This window comes from Centrocercus urophasianus, unplaced genomic scaffold, assembly GCF_019232065.1.
Source record: "Centrocercus urophasianus isolate 14NV4802_14NV808 unplaced genomic scaffold, USGS_Curo_1.0 seq_12, whole genome shotgun sequence".
Lineage (NCBI taxonomy): Eukaryota > Metazoa > Chordata > Aves > Galliformes > Phasianidae > Centrocercus > Centrocercus urophasianus.
The window spans coordinates 6,786,848-6,809,138 of NW_024884364.1; the positions used below are offsets into that span (position 1 = coordinate 6,786,848).

The following is a 22,291-nucleotide window of genomic DNA, read 5'->3' on the forward strand; positions in this document are numbered from 1 at the left end:
CTCCGCGCCCGGCCCCGCCGCGCACCTCCCTGCCCGCAGCGAGCGGAGCCGGCGGGCGGCGGGGAGGAAGGTGCGGCGGGGCCGCCCCGGAGCCCAACCTGTTGCTGCGGCGGCCGAGCGGGGAAGGAGGGCCGTCGGCCGCCCCGGAGGAGGGCTTTGTCTGCGCCCGGCTCCGCTCCCCCCCGCCGCCGCTCCCGCTCCCTCTGCCCGCCCGCTCTCGCTCTCGCTCTCCCTCTCGCTGTGGTTTTTGTAAGGTAGGTTGCAGCGCGTGTGTGTGTACACAACATCGAGAGCAGGAAAATGGACTCATTAGGGAGGCAGGCGGTCGGGAGCGCTCGCGCTGTAGTGCCGGGGAGACGGAGGCTATGAGGAGGCAAACTGAGGACGGGGGAACAAGGTAGGCCAGCCAACTTTTGGAAAAAAACGAGGGGGGGCGGGAGGGGAAAGCCCGAGCCCCGCTCCGCTGCGCCCGGCGGCACTTCTTTCTCCGGCCCCCCACCCGGGCTTTAATTTGGAGATGCAAGTTTGGCAGAGCCCAGTGCCAGCCCGCGGCCGGGACCACCGCGCCGAGGCCTGACCCCTGGAAACGTGCTTCCCCCCTCCACTTATCTCAGGGTGTGCCCCCTACGATTCACTTTAATCACTTTCTCTTTTTTTCTTTCTTTTTTTCCCCGATGGCGAAGGAAACAAATGCGTTTGTTTTCCAACACCGCTTCCAAGTAAATCAATATCTCGCACTCCTGTGAGCAGCCCTCCCCGCCCGGCTCGCCGCTTTCCTCCTCTGTTTATGCACTTCCATCTGTCCGTCCATATATCATCTCCTCCTTATTTACCGCTAAATGGGTTTTATTACTATTTGCCGACGACTTCTGCCCGCAGCGCCGGCGACGGGGGTGAACGGGGACTCTTTGTTGTGTGGCTATATGTCGGCTATAAGTTTGAAGTCCAGGCTCGTCATGCGTTAAAATAAAAGCAGAAAAGAGAAAGCGGAGAAAGCAGGTTCCACTCCTCCTGACAGGGCTTTATCCGGAGGTTTTGTTGTTTGTCTGTTTGCCTGCGGGGGCGGAGGGGGTTAATTCGGGTGATCGTACATCGACTTTTTCCTCTCGGGTATTTTTAACGTCTATTTTTCATTATTAGTATTTTTCCAGTTTCCTTTCCTGGGCAGAAAGGAGACGCAGATCGCAACTTTTGTCTCTCGGAGCTGATGTCACGTTATGGAGGCATCGCCGGGTTCGGAAGGACCCCAAACTTTGGCGGAGGGAGTTGGTATCCTCAGCTGCCCCCCACCCTCTGCTCCGCGCTTCCGTCCGTGCCGACAGGGACGCCAGGGGGAAGGGAGGGGATATTTTTTTACAGCGGTGGCAAATTATGAAATCTATCAAGCCATTTTGTCCAGCACGAGTAACTGTTTATTTACCTTTTTTTTTTTTTTTTTTTTTAAATTTGAGCAAATATTCCTGCTTAGTTGTCATTTCAGACCTTGAAGCTTTCCTCTGAATTAATCCTTATTGTATTTTATTTTATTTTTTTGTGGTTGGGGGGGGATGTGTGATGCATTTCGTCTGCCACTGAGCACTGTCGAGTTTTGGAGCCCAGATTTACTGTGGGTTCTCAGGGCTGCTCACAGTGATCCATTCGAAATGGTCCTTTTATGTGAGCTCCTGTCAGTGCTGGTGGAGGGCTGAGCTGCTGCTCTGCCGGTGACGGAGAGAGAGGAGAAAGGACAGAGGCAGCCGTGGAAGTGAGTTACATAAAATGTTCTGGAGAACCCGAAGTAATTATGTAAAATGGACGCTGATCGGTGGAGGTCTCTCCATAACAACAATCACCTTTTTAAAGAGAAAATAATTTATTTAATAGCAAGACTTCTTAAAAAAAAAAAAAAAAAATGCATTAGGCCTTCCTCTTAGCACAAAGAAGTGCATAGAGCAGTGTTCCCAACCCACCTGGGACTGCTTCGGAGATCCTCCGAAACCTTCAAATCCTTTAAAAATATTTCTTAAAAATCCCTCTTTTATTTATTTATTTATTATTTTTTTTTTGCAGCCAGTGCAAACTTCTGCTGCCAACAGGTTTTTGTGGCTGTTGTTGCACTGTTTTTCTCGCTGTCCTTTAACTTGCAGCTCCCCGGTTGCAGCTGAAGTGCCTCCCTGCTGAACAAACTAAGTTAATTGAAATCCAGAGCAGCACATCTATTCACTGGCACGACAACCGCTCAAACTACTTGCTCCATTTTATCCAAAGCTTTATTCCAGAACCTGAGCGAAACTTTTCAAGGTTTTCTCTATCAGTGTGCCAAGAACTGGTGGCTTGTCTCTTAGCTGAGGAATGGCATTCATTGATTGCTTTTTTTTTTTCCCCCCCTTTTTTTTCCTTTCTCTTTTTTTCTTTTCTTTTTCTGCTTTTCACTCAGGCTTCTACATTAATACTTTGTTGATAGAATTCCAGTGCACTCATGGCTTTGCACTGCCTCTCCTCCCAGAGCTCAGACCTCCAGCTCTGAAGCTGGGACGTGGGGTCCCAAAGGCACTGTGGTCACCTGCAGAGGGACAGCTGATGTGGCCCCAGGAGGGGTGACTGTGGGTTCTCTGGGGATGTTCCCTGGATGGATGGCAGTGCTTTTGGGCTCCTGGTGCGTCTTCTGGACTTGAGCAGGTGGGCAGCATCCCACTGGAGGGCAGCAATCCTGGCCCTGGGGGTCTCACCCTTTAGCAGAAGCCCAGCCTCACCTTAATGTTTCAAATAACTTTTAGAATGACTGTGATATATCTCTGCATTTTAGAACACCCCTACGGGGAAAGAAACATTTGAGCGTAGAAAGAGTTGGAATAGGAGAAATGTTTTTCTGTATGCAGCAAAGTCTCTTTGATCTTAAAAACTTTTTTCAGTAGAAGAAATCAATTTACTTTGAAATGGCTTATTCTTAAAAAAAAAAAAAAAAAAAAAAAAAAACTCTTTGCCCTTTTGATGGCACAAAGTCCATCTGCAAACTGGGCACAACGGCAAAGGCTGCAGCATGCTTCAGTAAACTTCAAACCAGAGTGCGATGCTGGGGCTGGCACCCAGCGAGTCCAAGCCCTGGGACGGTGTGGTCTGCAGGGCCGGTGCTCCTGGAACTGCCTGGCTCTGGGTGTGCGTTGTGCAGTGCAGAACAGACAGTGATCCAGCACCCCCACACCAAGGTAGTGCCCCGGAGTGGTGGTTTTGTGCCACGCCGTGTCCTGTGGCCAGAATCAGTTTGGAGCGGGGCTGCGTGTGTGCTCCTGTGAGACAGAGCGAGGCAGCTGGGGCTGTGTGTGTGTCGGTTTGGGCCGCTGTTTGTTGTGGGTTTGCTGGTTTGTTGCTTTTTTTTTTTCCCCAAATGAGGCCAAAAATGGGGAATAAGGCGGTCAGATCCAAATACCAAACAAATAGCGAGCCAAATTAATTTTAATAGTGGAGGATTTTGCTTTTCTCTTACAGGAGGAAAAAATACGGGGTTTGTTTATTTTGATAAAGGCAGTTGTAGCAATTTCCTGAGTTGGATATATCATTATTGTAAATATTGCTCATGGTTCTCTTATTTTCACATTTTCTTCATAGGCCCGGCTTATTCATAAGGGAAAACAGCTGCAGAAAATTAGAAAAATGCATTATTATTTATATAAAACTTTGATGTAAATAGGGAACAGTGTCCCCCACTACAGATTTCTGTGGGATGGCTTACAAATCCCATACAAGAAAGATTACGGTCTTACATAAATTGTTATTTAAATCATTTCAAGAGAATCCCGTTTGTTTTTGCAGGCCATATGAGTCTTTAGCAGCACGGTTTGAATAGGACTTCTGTTTAGAAATGGATGGCATGCTGTGGCCTTACAGATCTGAGCCGGTTTCACTCCTGTCCCATTTTATAGGGCCCTTTTACAGGGTGATCTGTGTGGTAAAGAGCTCCGCCTGAAAGAGATTTGTAAATGTTGATGGAAAATTAAACACTGAAATTTAACTTCAGGTTACTTCATCGGTTTGGTTTGGTTTTTTTTTTTTCTTTAGCAAAACTTTCAGAAAACCCAAGCCCTTTATAAATGTTTTTTAAGATTTTTTAAAATGAAATAATGCACTGGAAATAGTTGTTTTTAAACAATAACTTGTTCCCTCTGTAGAGTCGGCAAGTTCAGTCCGTGCTGCAGAGAGAAAAGGATGGCAAATCAAAGTGAAACTGACTTCATTGATTGCTTGAGGGTGGCCCACGAAAATTCTGAAAGTAAACAAACAGCATCATCTATGGAAAATAAATTGGCTTTTTATTCATCTGGCCATTCCAATAATCCCAGCTCCTCGTGGTAAAGAGCAGTGCATAACTGTGCACGAAGTTTGAAAGTATCATGGTAATATTTGTACAGTCTTAACTTGAGCAGATTTACATGGGTTGTTCAGAATTTCAGTAAGGAGTGAATAAAGGCAAAAGCTTTCGTCTGGGACAGTTTTTGCTCTGACAGTGTTGCCTGTGTTCCTTGCTATTATTTCTCTGACAAGTTAGCAGTTGGTTCTGACAGCAGCAATCCAGTCCTCTTTAAGAGGTAAGTGGCATTTTGGAATGCTTACTTCCACTCCACATTTCCACGTTTGTATGGCTCAGGTGTCCTGTTTCCCCATGTCCCAAGAAAGCTTTTTGCCTGTCTATACTGGTGGCAGCTCAGTCTGGGAGCTGCTCTGCTGGAGTGGTCACTGGGGTGGACATGACGCCGGTGAGACGCTGCTGGTGGCCCCACATCTGCAATGGAGTGGGAAGGAAACAAGCCCAGCTTCTGCCCCATACATAGCAGCCTCTGTGTCTTGAATAGTTAAAGTACAGCAGCGAGGGAATGGGCTGGTTAGATAGGGCTGCCTCTAAAAAATATGCTGTTCCTATGATGGCTGGGGTTTGGCTTTGGTGAGGCGAGAGTGTTGGGTCGCAGCCTGCCCTGTGGGGCAGATGCTCACAGTAGGAAAAAGCAAGCCAGTAACGGAGCCGGCACTAGGTGGCACTATGGAAAGAGAGGCCACGGAGCGTGCAAGCACAAAGAGCGAAATGTGGTGGTGCCAAGCAGGGGTCCCTTCTCACCAGCCCCGGGGAAGGCAGGTGTTAGGGCTGCTAGGGCTGCAGTCTGACCTCACTTGCTCTGCTGCAACCCGGCTCTGCTCCTCAAAGCCCCTTAGCAAAAAGAAGCATTCCACAAGAAGCGAGTTCTGCCAATTCAAGCACTGGCAGCGTCTTCAGCGCTTCGTTCTTAGTGCAGTGCTATACACCTTTCCTTGTGCTGTTGTGAAGTGAGCACAGACTCCATTCTCCAGCCAGTTTGCATGAGCGTTAGTAGTACAAAAGCTGAGCTCAAACCAGCACACACTTCCTCCAGTTTGATACTAGCTTGAATATTGCCACTGTATACTGTTGTATTGAAAATCCTTCATGACTGCTGTGAAGAGGAAAGGAAACCTGAAGGGGCAGGGCAGGGCGTGTGACCCTTTGCAGAGCGTCTGTGCTCTATCTGTTGGAAACATTTGGCAGGACAGAAGTATTGCCATTCTGTAAGTCACGTCTGTAGATGACCTCTTAATGTTATGCTTCCGTAGTAAATTTATCTTGGGGTTGTGGTGGAGCTAAAAATGCAGGCAGTATGGTGCCATTTGATTCTGAGGTAAACATAGCATGGAAAGTACTGGCTTTTTTTTTTTTTTAATTTTTTTTTTTTCTATTTTTCCCAACCAAAAGACTTACTTTCTAATATTTTACTTCTCTGATCATTGACAGCTGAAAGTATGATCCATCTCTTGCAGATACAGAAGTGAGACTGGGAAAGTTGCCTTATGGACTTCAGAGTTTTCCTTTCAGCCAACTGAAAGTTAATTATTGATTTCTCTTCCCTCTTCAGGGTTCCCTATGCCGTTTACTCTGGCTAGAAAGTTGGTGGTCACAGTGCTGGAATTTGGGAGTCATGGCTATATGGCAACATGGGACTTTGTGTTCAGGCAGTCTGGAGCAGATTAGATGGAGGCTGATATGGGAAAGAGTGAAAAAAGATGTTGGTAAAGCTTCTCTAAGCTTTTATGCAGGGTGGACGTAGAGACTGTTCTTCATGGCTTTGGCTCCTAGAAATTTTGATAGCTAAGTGAGTCACTGGTGTTAGTGACAGAGAGGAATGCTGACAATAAAACAAAACCAAACAAGCTAACGGCCCCCCAGACTCATTGTTTAGGCTCAGGCACAAGAAAACCATGTTTAACTGCTACTGTGCTCCCTCTGCTGGCTCTGCAAAACGAACGAATGCAATTCCCAGGAGTCTCAGCCACGCCTGCTAGGACAGCACCCTGCAAAAACTGGGGTTAAGTAAGCAAATGGCTTCGAGCTCTCTTCTTCTGTATTTGCAGGAGAAGCCTTCATACAAAGTGTGCTACAGCCTTATATACTTGGCATGACACACTGAGCATGGTCATGAAATCTCAATCCACTACCTCAGACTTCTTTTGCTTTGTTTCCAGTCTTGCTTATATTTGATAGGCGTTTTTTTTTCTGCCTTCCCCAGAAGTTTGAATTTTCCATTTTACTGCTGCTTCCTCTAGGATTCTTCCCCTCTGAAGGAGTTTTAGATATGTTCTTGTCGGTGCTTTTATCGTCCATTACAGTGTATGTAGGATCTGAAGAAGCCTGGGTGCAGCTAAGGCTTTGGCTGCTTCCAACTCTCTCTGTCCCAGTTAAATCTGCCTGTCAGCTCTGTACCGCTATGCCCACTTCATCCTGGCCTTTGGCGTGAATAGCGGCTGTTTTTTCGGGATGCTCTCGAACATCCTTCCTCGTTGTGATGCATCTGTATTTCTTTTCCAAACATAGACCCAATTGTTTCATATGTTCCCTGCACTGTGCGTTTTCCCCAGTAGATCTCTTTTTAAAATCCAGCATTTTGTACTTTCATACTATGAAACACTTTGAAGTTCCGGATAAGGCTGAGTGTTGGAGAAAAAGCTGGAGAGAGCTTTATTAGTTCCATTAGAATATTTGGAATGTGTGGAAGATTCCTGACACAGTAATTATATAGTGAAATACTGTGCTGTATTTCCCGTATTTTTCACCCCTGAGGACTGTCATAATGAGGAACCTCATCTTGCAGCCATAGGCATGTTGGTGGGAGTTGGCCGTGCTGAGTTGCAGCAGGACTGGGCTCGAGTTCTCCATGTAGAACAGTGAAAAGTTTCCTCTCTGTGAGTCTCACACTGCCCATCTAGGTGGCTGCTTATTAAATCCTTACCCAATAGGGACAATAAACCAAACAGCCTGGTGGGTAGCTAATTGGCTGGAGTGACTCAAGCCACATATAAATCTCATTTGTACTCAGAACATTGACTCTCTCTGGCCTCATCGGTCTTCCTAGTATTCATTCGTTTGGAGATGGCCAGAATAGAATACAAAGAAAATCATTCCTTGCTCTTCTTTCTCAGCGTGTCTCTTAGGGTGCACATGGGATGATTCTCCATTATTTCCCTTGCATAGACCCTGCACTTTAGGAACCCATCCTCCTGTAACATAAAGCAGGGAGCTGGGCCCCGTGTGGGCAGCCACAGCAGAGACATCAGGAAAGCGGAGCAGCGCCGAGAGCAGCTCACCCTCCACCAGGTCCCTTGCCATGAGGAATCGTAGCAGGGGTTGGTATGGAGATGACTTGCCCTCCTGCTGTACCTGCTTTGGGGATAAATAGAGAATTCAGCGCCTGGGGCTACCAATCTGGCACCTTTTGCTAGTACTAAGCTAATGATGTGATTAGGACCAATACACTTTTCAGCAAAGGCCCGGCCTCTGCTGACTCACGGCGAACTGCTTGAAGCCCAAACACTGTTTTGTTTTTTTCCAGCGTTTCATAAAAACGCTGCTTTTATTTTCCTTTTCGAGCCACGGCCAAGTTCTGAAAGCTTCAAAACCTGCTCCAACCAGATAGTAAAAGTGCGTTTTTAAGATACTGACGTTTCCTAAATGAGTTGGTCTTTTCTGAGCTATATCAACTTCAAATCATTTATCCACTAAGTCAGTCGAGCTCAGCCTGAAACATTTTGCTGCTGTGAAAGCAGCTCCTCCTGAATGAGGTTAAAAGCCAGTTGTGCTCCTGAAGTACATTTGGCTTTGCTATACTTTGTGCTCGGCAAGAGAAAGCTCAGGCTTTTTCTCTAGTGCAAGGCTTTTTTTTCCTGCTAATCTCTGAGTCCCTTTTTACAGGAGATGGGATCCCATTCAAAGCTTTTCATAATAGTTTTTAGGCAATTTTTTTTAACCTATGTACAAAGATGTTAAATATTTTATTCAGCACGGAGGCACAGAGCAGTATGGGAAATGGCAGTGAGACTGCAGCGTAGTAGCTGGAGCAATGTATGCGAGTACGTAGGTACTAGAAAGGATAACCCACTGATGATGGACGCAGAAGTCTTATTTTGGGTATAGTTTATTTTCCAATTTTCAACAAGTCTCCCCATTTCTCAGTTTCTCAGTTCTATGTCTTCAAGATAGGGATAATGACATTTATTTATTTCTGAGAGCAGTTGGGAGATTGGTAGCCACAGCTTTATCAACTAGTTTTAACATGTCAATAATCTCTCCCTCTCTACTTTTTATCCTATTGCCCTAGAAGTGCATTGCAGCCTTTTTCTTTACTTTAATGGGGTTTCCTTAGTCAGGTTTTTGAACGTGTAGTCTTTCTCACAGAATCATAGAATCATAGAATGGGTTGAAAAGGACCACAATGATCATTTAGTTTCAACCCCCCTGCTATGTGCAGAGTTGCCAACCACCAAACCAGGCTGCCCAGAGCCACATCCAGCCTGGCCTTGAATGCCTCCAGGGATGGGGCATCCACAGCCTCTTTGGGCAACCTGGAGGTTCTCTGGCACGTCCAAGCAGAACGTACACCTGAGGTCCTGCTTGTTGTTTTTTTTTGTTTTTTTTTTTTTGGAGAATTTTTCTCCACATGGAGACAAGTGTTGGCATTTGCTTCAGTGGTAGAGATGGCAGTAACTGTTTAGCCCTATGCATGCAGACTGTACCATCTCAGGTGAATTTTGAATGAGTTGTGAGCCATATATTGCTACTGCAGTCATCCCTAGATTGCCCTTACCAAATTACTGTTAGCAACAGAACTGGTCCAGGTGGAGTGAGAGCCATCTTGTCTAGATCACTTCTGTATCCACCAGCCGCAGGGACAAGTTCATTCTGCTACCAAACAATTTTCACTTCACATTTTTTAATTTTTGAGGGAAAAGAAAAGGAAAATAAAGAAGAAATGAGTTAAAATGAACATTTCTGGAGTTCTCTGTTTGAGACTGGTTATTTAGAAGCATTGTTGACTGAAAGCTTTAAAGGGTTATTGAAATCTGGTTGAGTGATGTTACTATGGAACGCTGGCTTCTATATGGGAGAAAGATACATGTGGAGCATTTAGGAGAGGGGGTTGGGACAATGTGAGCAACAAAAAATAAAAACTGAGACACAGGCAGGGGGCAGAGCTGCTCAAAGAAAATGAGGACAAAAAGTCTGAAGTTCATGCAAAAAGAGGGGCTATCTTGGTCTCACTGGCAGGAAAGGGAAGAAATGTTAGCAGAGGGGTTTGGTTTGAACCGAACCACAGTGGGGTGGGATGAGGCCATGGCTCTTCTCTTCTCCCTCAAAGGAACGGTGAACTGGAATAATCATCATACAGCAGTTATCTTGAAAGGACCGTGCTCTTGGGATAAGAAATTCCATATGAAAGTTCTGGATGTCTGTGTATCTCCTCAAAAGTTTATGGTTCATGTTTTGCCTTAAGTTATGCTTGTGTAGAAGTGGAGTAATTGCTTAAAAACTAAAAGGATCAGCACTGAGCTAAGAGCCAACTTTAGCTTAGTATTTCTAGCTTACTGTCTGTAGTTGGCATCTATCTGAAGCAGTAAAGATGATGCATGGTACTCTACAAATGATCGTGGCCAGGATAGAAGCTTTCTCTGGGACGACACTGCTGAATTTGACCTCATTTTTGCTGTTTTCAATACTGTTTCCCCTGTGGCAGCACACATAGGTGTATTAAAAAGATTCTTACCAGATTGTTCCTTGAAATTCAAGCTTACAAGGTCCGATGAAAATGCTTGCTTTCAGGTGTTGGTGATTATTCTCATCATACTCAGGCAAAGCCTGCAAATAATTTAACATCCACAAGGTGCCTTTTTGTTGCTGATCATTTTGTTGTTGTGAAAGTTTTAACCTAAAACCTCATGTGATTGTTCTTTTATTTTTTGTTTTGTTTTGTTTTGCTTTGTTCTCATTGCCCAAAGAAGAGAAGTGCCAGTTCTGTCTAAGTCATTCCTGGGCTTTTTAGGTAAAGGAGTGCCACCAGTAGTTCCCAGCAGTGAGCAGTGAGCAGCTGAGCTCATCTGGGGAAGGGAATGCCTACATAAGATTCCAGGACAGTTTAGCCACATATGGCTGCTGATATGGATGAATAACACTTGATGTTTCTGAAGAAACATATTCAGATATCTCACAGTGTTCAACAAAAGTAATCAGTTTAGTTTTGCTTAGCTCCAGTAGCTGAGTTGATGTTACCATTTCAGTTTCTTAAATCAGGAACTATCGAGGCATGGGAGAGAAAGAGGAAGTGATGCCTTCCTTCCTTCCTCAGTTTATTGTATAAGCAGATGGGACCTGGAAAAGTAAAGACCATGTTCCATGGACAAAGGAAGTTCAAATGAGTCTTGACCATATTAAAATTGTTAATACTTCTTTTACATCACTGTGGTGTCATAATGCAATTTCTTTGCCATAGAAGTCTTGTACTTTCAGAGTGAGATAAAAAGACTCTACTGTAACTGGAAATCAAGTCCAAACACATTTAATGTGCCCACATGTCTTACTTTTAACAGTGGAATTAAAAAAAAAAAAAAGTTATTTTGTTTGCTTATTGTATAATTATTTATTATTACTCTGTTAGCTCAGTTAGTATAACTTCAAAGACTTGTAAGCAACAAGTAACTTTTGTTTTCCAGTTGGCTTTACCACATTGAGATCTGTCCCAGTAAGGTACTGAGTTAGATTTGATTCTGCCCTAGAAAGAGGTGTTTGAAAGTGGTACCAATATGTCACCTCTCTATGCACATTAATAATTATAGGAGAAGATTACACCTTGCTGAAATAAACAGTGGTGTTGCTGGCTTCATGAAATAGTCGTGAGAAGGAGGCTGAAGCTCTGTATTGCAAATAAAGACAAAAGTACAGTCCAACAGTCATGTTGTTCTGGGCTTCTTGTGTGTATAGCTGCTTGTCTGCATCACTGCTAGTAAGCTCAATGGGAGCTGCAGTAAGTAAGAGAGAGGATTGCCCCTCAGGGTTCTTTGGACACACATATTTGAAGAGGATTGTTACTTGTCTGTATAAACTGTCAGTGGAAACGAGGCATATGCAAGTAATAATGGAAGCTTGCAAGTACTGGATTTGGGCAGAGCACAAATGTATTACTGCTGAGGCATTTGTGAGGGAAAGAACAGAGCTGTTTGTACATTCAACCTGAAAACTGTGCAGCAAATAGCTGCATTTAACTTTTTATTTCCTGAGAATGAGATTCAAATCTGAATTCTTGAAAACTTGCAGGCAAGTTTTCATTTTGTTCTTCTTTTCCATGTCTCAAATGCCAAATTTAATGTTTACTGATTGGAAGGATGGCAACAGAAAGTTTTATTAGCAAGCACAATTAATACTTTCTCCTTTTGAGAGCCAAATTCATCTAGTTTAGTATGTTTACAGAAGAAAAGGCTGGAATGCACAGCAAGGTTTTTTCTTTATCAGACACATGTGGACTTACCATCACTGGATATATTTGCGAGATGCTCTAACAAAGAGCACTCCTCAGGCATGTCTCATATTTCAAGAATCAAAGGGCGAAGTGAGTGAATGTCCCTTCTAGGAAATGGATGAACCAGCTTTTTAATATGCGATCTCCAATTGCAGTAATCCTCAAGAAGCTTATAAAAGCCAGGATGGAGTCAAAAACCTCCTCTTGTTAACCTCCAGAAGGACACAAAGCGCTTTGGATTCTCAAGGCTGGTCTGGATGCCAAATGCACTCCTTAAGTACTCTCAGATTGTCTCAGCGTGCCATAACTTTTGGTAGATACAATATGGTTCATCCAGGAGATGAAGAGACCAGGTTTACTGGGAGAATTCCCACTCAAGAGAGGCTGATCAAGCTGCTTTGTACAGGGAAGCCAATAAATGCCTTATTTGTTTGTTAGTTTTCTCTCACTGGAGTTTTTTCCCTGCTATCCTTTCATTTATGCATAATGACCCGTTTCATAGATTGAATGGTCTCTGAGATTTGTTTGCCTCTGCTTGTAGCACTGGTCCTATGAGAGATGTTCCTCAGGACAGCTGCATTTGAATGCTCACACCTTTTAGGACACTTAGATCCGGTTTACCTTCTGAACTCAGATGTAGGGAAATTCTGCACATTACATGCTTGCCTCTGCTTGCTATCTCAATAAAAACCAGCAACTTTGTTTCCTCATTGAGCATTTCCACCCTTATACATTTACTTACATAATTGAGCTTCCACGTCATTGTTTGTATGTTTCTTTCTTTCTCTAATTTGCTGAGATACAACATTTGCTGTATATAATTAGAGCATGTGTATTCTTCACAACTCCAAACCAGTGCTTTATATGGCATTCCATTTTTCCTTTGAGGTGCTATGAACCATATAAATCTACCTGGATTTTGGGAAAAGGTGGATTAAAGTGCCAATGGCTGTGTAAATATTAAGTTAGCAAACCCAATGGATACTTTTTTTTTTTTTTTTAACCATTTTATTGAACTCAGCTTATTGTCGCTCTTCCTCCTACCATGATGGGACTAACTGATGTGCTTAGGGGGAAGTTCTCCTTGGCTCTTCTGTTTTCCAAAGCTTCAAATATACTTAGGGATCCACAAGGCAAGTGCATCTTGGGAACTTGAAAGATTGACAGGGCATTCCTTCTGAATGTTTGGGAAGCCTGGGTGAGTGAGCTGCATTTCTGGCTGAATCAGTATTAACCAGAATGGGTGAGACTGTGTCTACTCAGAAGTGCTCTCAGTTTAATTCTGTGTCGAGAGACTGGGAAAGGAGCAGTGCAGGAAACACGTAGGCAAATGCCCACTTTGCCATGTGCGAAAAACTACAGAACTTCAAATCTTTTTTTGCTCTCTGCTTGTTATACAAAGCTTTTGCTTTTCTGTAATTTCTCTTTTGACATCTATATATTTGACTTTAACAAAAGCAGCATAGTAAGCTGAGCAAATGGAGGAGTGTTCAATTTGCTTATTTTCAGCCTGAGCAGATCACGTACGTGCTCCTTGTGGCAGAAAGGGCCATATGCCCTGGCTCCTTCTCTGATATGTGATCTTGTTGTGCATGCACAACAGAATGGAGCTGGGCAGAATTCAGTTGTGGTGCACCGAATTTTCTCATGTGATACAGATGTAATGTCTATGCTCAAGAGCTCCAAAGCTTCTCAGAATCACTGAATTTACTGTGAATGCACCAGAACTGATTGGATTGAAGTGCATCCTACATGACCTGGCCTTTCTTGGCTGCATCCATGTTAATCCTGCGCTTGCAATGGATTGAGCCTTCCTGGGTGAGTGTCATCAGGAATGGGTCATGAGTGAGATCAACTGCCCATAAACAAAGGTCAAGCATGCTTAGAACAATCTTCAAACACCGATTTAAAAAAAAAAAAAATTAATCAGGTATTGTTTATATTGACCTTCAATAGTGCGTCTGGAAGAAGTGAAAACGTGAGTAATGTAAATAAACTGACTTTTTAGGCCTTGTTACTTATCTAGGTGCTTCACCCCTCTGTTCCTCAGCTCTAAAGTGGAGTGACGGGAGGACCTTCTTCATGCCTTGATGCTTAGCAAACATTTTGCCAGGTGCTCAGAAATCTTTAGGTGAAAAAGCCTGGCGATGAAACAGTGGTTATTGCCACTATTTACCTTCTCTTAGTCTGGCAGGAACAAGCAGAAAACTCAAACACTTGTGTTACCATGAGAAACGGAGACATGTTCCTTTCAAAAACTTTCCCGGTGAGGTGGGTAGCCTTTCATGCTGTCTGGAAGTTTCTCCACAGAAACGTCTTCTAAAGCTGTAAACCTTTCCCTCCGTATAGTTTTGCCTGATCACCTCATCATTGGAAGAATACAGAAGTGAAACAAAGGGGGGAAGTACTAAAAGCAAGTTCTGACTACTTCAAACATTGCGTTCCACCGAGATCTGTGGAAGTTTGAATGCCAGCCCAGGGTTGCAGTTAGCTTTCCGGGTATCAGGGAATGAGCAGAGGTTGCAGTATGGGTAGAGAGGAAAATGAGATGAGCAAGCAGTGAGTGTGTGTGGAGTGAGTGGAGGAGCTGTATGTAATTGGCAATGTGGAAACATGGCTATGTCACAACGGGGGGCATTGCTGTGTTTGTACCATCCCTCCTGACAGGATTTAGGGCAGAGGTAATCTGAGTAAGATGGAAACAAAGAGTGAGAAGGAAATGGAAGGTCCTGTGCTCCGGCAGCCACCGTTGGGGTGCCTGTGTTTATTCTTGAGTTCGTGGCAGTGCTGAATATCGTTGGGGCAGCGCCGTGTTCTCAGTATAAATAGAATCCATAAATAGTTTTGCAGAGAGTCGGGATTTTATTTTGCTTGTGAAGTTGGACTTACTGTGACTCTTGGCTCTGCCATTTCTTTCCTTACCTTATTGCTGGGATAAAGTTTATATTGCTTAGCCTGAATTCGCGTATATATTAATACGCTTTCATCTCTTTCTCTGTTGCTTTGTTTATCTGTCTCTGTCTATCTCTGTGTGCGCCTGCTGCTTGTCTGCCTGCCAGTTTTTTCTTTGTCTCTATCACTTCATCATTGAACCCATCTGTGTAGAAAATGGGATATTTGGCTGTCTTGTATTTTTTTTTTATTATTTTTTTCATTCGTGTCATTTTGTTCCCTCAGACTTACGAGGATAAAACTCGCACTCCTGGGGGTGCCAGGCGTTTCAGATCTTGCTTTTAGGAGGAGCTGTGATGCTTTTTGTGTCTGTTTGTCTGTCCATCTGTCTGCTGGTCTATAATAAGCTGTGCAGCGAGACAGCAGCTTACTATCTGTGTGTGTGAAATTAGCTAATTGGTGTTAGCAGCAATATTTTCACATGTTTTATAAGCAAAGTGCAGCAAGGTATATAAATGTAGATATGATCCAGAGACACACACACATACACACACGCGCGCGCACGCAAGCCTGTCGCTGCTCATGCATAGACGCTCAGAAGTAATTAATGTTAATAAGATTTTAATGTGCTTGTGAGATCATAATGAGGAGAAATGAATGCTGTGATTAGAAAAAGGTAACTGTGTGTGTGTTTTGGCTTAGAACAAGATTTCCCCTCTTTTTTTATAAATCACAATTTCAGAACTTGTTTGTGATTGCATCAATCGGTTTTTATTTTCAAATTAGAGGTCTGTTCATCCATTTGAATGATTAGCCAAATAAATGGGTAAAATCCTGATCGTAAGGAATAGTGCAGATTGGGAGATTTTTTTCCCTCTTAGAAAGCAATAGTAGTATGTGACAGGGCTGGGCACCCCTCATCCTTCTAGCATTACGGGTGGTTTTTTTTTTGATGCTGCTTTTAAAGCCTCATCAGAAACTGCTCCCAGAGACGGCGCTCATTTTTTACAAATAGAGATGTTTATCTATAGGTGTCTGCAGTGCATAATCAACCACTGAAACTATTGTGCCAAGGCACATTCCCGTCCTTCAGTAATGATGAATCCTCAGAGTCCAGATGATCACATGATGCCTTGATAATATTTTGAAATAATTAGTTTAAGAAAGAAGAACCGTATAGGTTTATTTTTTAGTTTAATCAGTCGCCTTCTAAAGAAGTCAGATAGGAAAATGCTTGCAGGAAATATTTTCCAAGCTAAGATGTTCTTTCATCCTGGATGCTGCACAGCCACCAGACCGAGGCTGGCTGGAATCCAGATGGACACTAGGGGTCCTTCTCCCCAGCAAATCAGTGAAAATATTGTCCAGAGGGCTCTGCTTTCATTTGCATTCTTATTGTTGTCATTATTTTGAGTCATAAAAGGTATCAAAATATTAAAAAGTTCTTACCTGATGGCACTGCACAAATCACTTTTGGATTGGGGATATTTTTTTTTTATTAACTGATGCTGAGAGATTAAATATTCTGTTTTAAAAACGTACAGTGTCTGCACTGTATGCTTCCCACTTCTTTCTTTGGTGGTGCCTGGCTCTCGTGGTGTTCAAAAATATTAATCTGTGTTTGAATTCACAGATTATAATTAATTTTCAGAAATTGCTGGGGTAATTCAACAAAGTTCAGGATGAGAAATGATAGAATGTGGTGATCTGATTGCTGTTTCCAAAATTGTGATGAATGAAACCAAGTGTCAGTAGGTACAACTGTGACATGATGTGAGGTCTCCAAAGAAGATGATCTGACAGTTCATTTGAAAAGAATGAATTATTCTGGGGAGAAGAAACATCAGGCATTTTGTATATTTGTTATTCTTCTAAACACTCCCTTCAGCCAGCTGCTTTAATTCAGGAGTAAATTAGTCTTAGGCCAATGTAGCTTAACTGAATAAGGAGCTACAGGGAGCTTTGCTGCTGAATTAGAGCATCCACTCACAGCTTCAAGACAGTTAAGCGTGTGCATATTGAAGTTAAACATTTGGTTGATTTGCCTTAACTTTCTGAACATCTCCATGCAAGCTTGACATTAGAGACAGATAAACTGTCCCAAGAAATTCATTTGATACTGGGCCCCAGAACAAAGCAATTTCAATAGTTCCTTACTCTGAGAAAAATATTCTGCCACCCAATTACTGCACTGTTCTTGTCGGAGTACTGGTTGTCCAGCCAGTCCTTGGACACTGATGTTTTTCTGTGCAGTTGTTGGAGGGTCCACAGATAACGATGATTTTTTCTTTGAGTCACTGTACATGCATAGGCTCCAATATTTGGGAGTAAAACATGATGAAGGTAGAAGTACTGCACGCTTACAGTGACTTCTAGAATTACTAAAAGAAAGGAAAGTGTATTCACAAGTTCTGTTTCCTTTTGGCAACTTGCTTAGATTTGGCTACTCTGGTGTAGGGTTAGCTCAAAGTTGACAGAGGGATGTGCATTTTTCTTTGGTTATGCTGAGAGAATATGTTGGGAGCACAGCAATGGCAAGCCATCTTGGGAGAGACTCATTTTCTCTTAAAGAGGCCTATGTACCCTGTGAAAATAGGAGCTCATAACTGTATGTTCAGATTGTGCCCTGAAGAATGTTTTAGAGCACGTTTGCCAGCCTTACTTGTATTACATCCGTTTAATTTGACTTTATTCCTAAGTGCACATATAAGGTTAAAATGCTATTGATTAAAGTTTATAATTGACAAACTGTGAGTTAGCTGAATAGAATCTCCATGCTAAGGAACATGAGATTTGTCCATGTAACTTGCACAGTGAAAACTTCTGCGTATGCATGGATTTTAAAAAAGATCTGCTTGTTCTAGGTTTACCAGGCCAGCAGAAAAAGTGATCAACTTGAAGGTTTTTTTGGAAGTAGTCATCTGCTAGCCTCAAAATGGGTGTGTTTGTTCAAGTATACGAGCCAACCTTATGTTTATCGTATGGAGACAGAGAAAGCATATATTCTGAAACTGTCGAGGCTGAAGGATTATCTCATCTTGCTTGCCCAGTTCCATAGCTACGGTTCTATGTAAGCAGCTACTTTTTCAGAGTGCTTAATACCAAAAAAACCCTGCAGAATTTGCTGGGTGCACCGAACTTTTAGTAGCATGTGGATTTAAAAGAGCCAGTCTATATGCCAGTTTTGAAAATGCTGTACAGAAGTCTTAGGGATCAAGATGAACTAAGAAACTCCAGATAAAAGGTACTTCTGACAAAAACATTATTTCAGATGGTTTTGTGACTGTAGTGTACGTATGGGTACATATGGGTGTCTGTAGGAAAAGAGCTGGTGAAAAAATCAAATAAATTGTTCATACGCTCTGTCTCTTCTGCTTCTCAAAGTGTTAGAGACTTCTGAGATAAATAAGGAAAGTCTTCTAATGAACAAGTAAACTGTCCAAGGAGTAAGGTCCTATTTTGCTCTGCCATGGGATAATTCTCCAAATCTTTGAGCAATGTATGTACAGATTTTCTACTTGATTAGAGTTCTGTTTGATGTTATAATGGATATTCATACTAGCCATGTAAAATTTCTTTTTTCATTTTTCTTTTTTTTCTCTCTTTTTTTTTCTTTAAGTAAGCTCTTGATCTCAGTGTTGCTTTGCTGTGGGTATCATATGATCTGCAGGTTGGTTCACACGTGGAAGGACTAGCTTAATTTTTCTGAAATATTGTGTGTGAAAGATATTTGGAAATTTGAAGTTTAAAGTAATGTAAAAGCAGACAGCACTGAGCAACTAGATGGAGTCAGAAACACAAATCACTGTATGAATTTATCTCTTGGTATCTCAACTTCATTCTCTGGGGAACATGTGTCTCCAGAATTCCAGTGGCTTCACAGTGGCTACAGCCATGACAGAAATATACAAAATAGTTTAGGTGTGTTTAGATATGTGCTAACCTATACACTTATGCCTGTGTTTACAAGTAGTGCATTTAGAAAGGGTAGGAATGCATAAGAAGTGTTTGAATAAGAAGTTTGGGGAGTGGTTCAACTTGTTTGGAAAATGTTGGAACTTAATCTTGTTCCCATCCCCAAACAGTTCTGCCACTGAGATGGAGAGAATTAAGCTTTTTTACCTATGCCTGCATAAGTTATCCAAGAAAATGGCAAACTTCTTGAGTTTCCTCGAGCAAAGCAGTATTATGTATCTACTACCTCAGTTTACCTATTAATAAGATAGGATAAATATTTTTATAGATTTTTATAACTTCCAATTGAACAGGTGGACTTTAACTGAAGGCGAGAGCCTTTGTTCTGTCGTGTGGAGCCGTTTCACGTTTGCTAGGCACTGTACATTGTGTTGGGGATTCACTCATTTGTCACTCTCTACATTACACTTCCTAGTGATGCAAGTCCTTGCAATTCACATTGGCCAACACGTCACAGCTGTGGGACTCCATGTTCCTGATGCATCTGAGCATCCTGCTGGCCACCTGTGTCTTCTGCATGCGATTCTGGGAAGCAGGCAGAGATCATTGTGTTAGCAATATCTATAGGGCTTAATATCTCCAAGCTCTGGGAGAAGGGGCTCTGCTAGCAGGCATAATCTGTAGTTACAGCCCAGGTAATGGGAACTACGACATGAGCTGCTGTGTGAAGTCTTATTCCTTGGGCCAGATGAGGTCCTCTTGGCAGACAAAAAGCTGTGAAATCTGCTTCAGGAGAAAAATCTCTGTAGTTCTCTTTTGTGATGCATGCTAAAGACTGAACTTATCCATTGAGTGCACGAACCGCTCAAATACCCAGTGTCTCCCAGCTCTGCCCAGGTGGAGATTCTTACCTGACCACATAATAAACATCTTTCCTTCAGTAATGGTCTGGGTCACCTCAACAGCAGTTAAGGCAAGTCATGTGTCATTGGCTTAGGTAAAACAGCCTGTTCTGCTCATGAAACACTGTCAGTCTCTGTTCAAGATTGGGTTCAAGATTGGGGAGAAGGCCCGAGGCAGCACGGGGCAGAGAGCATGCTTGGACCTTGCTTCTGTGAAAGAGAGGAAAGCAGGGAGGGAGTGAAGCAGGGAACAGTACTGCAGGGTGGGCTTGATGGAAGGGCACAGAAAGTGAATTCTACAAAAGAGGTTTTAAGTACAATCTGTGTTAGAAGCATGGGGAGGTGGGGGAATGGAGAGAAGATGAGAATCAACATTAGAGACTGTTGCCACTTGTGCACACGTGAGGTCATCAGAACTGTGAGATGCTGTTGCCAATGCATTGCTACCATAAGAAACTTCTCGACTTCTGGAAAGGCTCGAAAATATCATAAATAGGTATGGTTGAGGCCCATTCCTTATTGGATTTTCTGTTCTTCCTTCGTAATACAATAGCCTACTCTTGATGAGTGCACTATTAGCAAAGTTGTGCACCCCCAGTAGAACTGCTTTTCAGCATTCTATCTTTGCTTCTTCTCTCATGGTGCTTCCTAACTTATCTTCCTTTTTCTGCTCCTGATAGCAAGTGACAGTAAGTGGTTAAATTTACTGCTGCCACTTTACTGTGACTTTGTGCTGGAAACAGACCAGCTGTAAGGCCTAGCAGGTACTGGCTTATGTTCTAAAGACTCTGTGTAGTCTTTGAGCACAATGGATTTAGTTGTAAGCAATGTAGTGCATGCTGAAACCAAAGGGGGTTGACAGTCCAGTTATTTTTTTGCATTTTTTTTTTCCTACTCTCTGATATCTGTATTTATGATCATTCATGCTTTTTTGTAGGTATTCCTCTGCTGTTTCTTGAACAGCTGTCTCCATATTTGGACAGTTTGCATCTTGAAACTTGCCAAAACTGAGTAGAGTTGAAGGTTTACTTCCTGTATCCTCTGGGCTACGTCTGCTTTGTTAAAGCCAAAAATGACGAATGACCTTGTGCTTCACCAAGATGTTGCAAATGTACAATTCACCATAACCTTAGATCCTTTTCTGAAAAGCTGCTGTTGTCTCACTTATATGCTATTTTGTATTTATGTCATTAATTTCTGCCTACGTACAGTACTTCACCCATATTCCTCTTGAATTTCATCCGCTGTCTCTAGACCATTACTTTCATTTGCCAAGGACATTCAGAATTTTATTCAGTCATTCAGTGCCTTTTCAGATTCAAGTTGTTTGCAAGTCTGATAAACTTTTTTTTTTTTCCCATCATATACATTATTAATGAAAAAGTCAAATAATAATAATAATTTAAAAAGCCCTCCAAGGCAACAACCCAGTTGTTGTAGTCTTATATTTTAATAATTGTTGGACTCCCATAACCAAGTGCTTTTTTATCTGTACAATACTTACAAGACTGTGCTTGCTTTTTTCTGAGTTTGCATGTAAGATTATTACATAAAACTGTCAAAAGGCCAAAATGAAGCCAAGGTACATGACACTGGCTTTTTTCCACAAGGCTTCTTATTCTATAGTGGAAGGAAATTAGGTTGTTGACATGATTTGTTTTCAAATCAGTGCTGATTGCTACTCATCTTTTATAGTTAAGTGCTTGCAAGCTGTTCTGATTCATTGTTCAAGAATTTTCTGGAAATTAAGCTCAAGTTGCTGGTCAAGAATTCCCTTGTTCTTTCTTTTATCTTTTTTCGTGCTTTTAATGGTAGATACTGTATTAATTTGTCCAGACTTCACCTGTCTTCCACAAAGTCTCAAAGACTGTTTCAGGCAGTTCTTTAGGTATACTGGGATGAAATTCATCAGGACCAAATGGCTTGAAAAATGTCTAATTTTGCTAAGTACTCTCTAATCTGTTTTGCTCTTCTGGAGTAAGACTGTACGACCATATCCCTCTCTGTGAGTATTAAGTGAATTATCCATGTCTCTTCATGAGAAATTTTGCATGAAAGGTGACATAAAAAGGATGTTAAGCACTTCAGCCTACTCACATCATCTGTCAGTTGATCTTCCTCTCCATTGATTTACAGATCCACATTTTCCTTCATCTACCTAATGTACTAATAGAATGGTATCTTATTATTCTTGATGTCCCTAGTTAGTTTTGTGCTTTGTGCTTTGAGCATAATGATTTTGCCCCTTCATGTTTGTACTATTCTTTTACTCCTCATCATATATTCTGGTACCTTGCTGTTTTCTTTGGGCTTTTTATCTCCTGTCTTGATAGCAGTAAAGAGCTCGTAATTTAGTGATGTTAAAACCCTACTACTCTTCTTTATTCTTCTCTATTGGGATAGTTTGTGTTTATGATTTTATTAGAATTTCTCAGAAGAACAGGTATATCTCCTTAACTTCCTTTTTCCTGCAGACTTTCTCTGAGACTTCATTCAACACCCTCTGTGTTGCACTTACTCAGTTTGTTCACCCATACAGGCTAGAGCCCAAGTCTAGAAAAAGTGTCCATTTAGTTTTTTAATTACTTTCTGTTGTACTGATTAAGCCTCAATCTTGATGATGTGTTCAGGTTTCTAGTCTATTTTTCTATTCACCAAACTTGTTCTTCTCTCAGATCTTCTTGTAAATTATGTTCTTTTCTTGGGAGCTTTTTTGCATGTTTTGCAGATGATTGCAGACCATTGCAACTATATGGCTCCTCG

General features: G+C 42.3%; 1 long non-coding RNA gene across 3 annotated transcripts in view; it reads left to right on the top strand.

The window, feature by feature from the left end:
- Positions 1-260: 260 nt before the first annotated feature.
- Positions 261-22,291, top strand: part of LOC122156370 — a 389,162-nt gene continuing 367,131 nt past the window's right edge. For all 3 annotated transcript variants that reach the window (XR_006167459.1, XR_006167458.1, XR_006167460.1), the window contains exon 1: positions 261-397. This is a non-coding gene — a long non-coding RNA (uncharacterized LOC122156370). The remainder of the gene's footprint in view (positions 398-22,291) is intronic.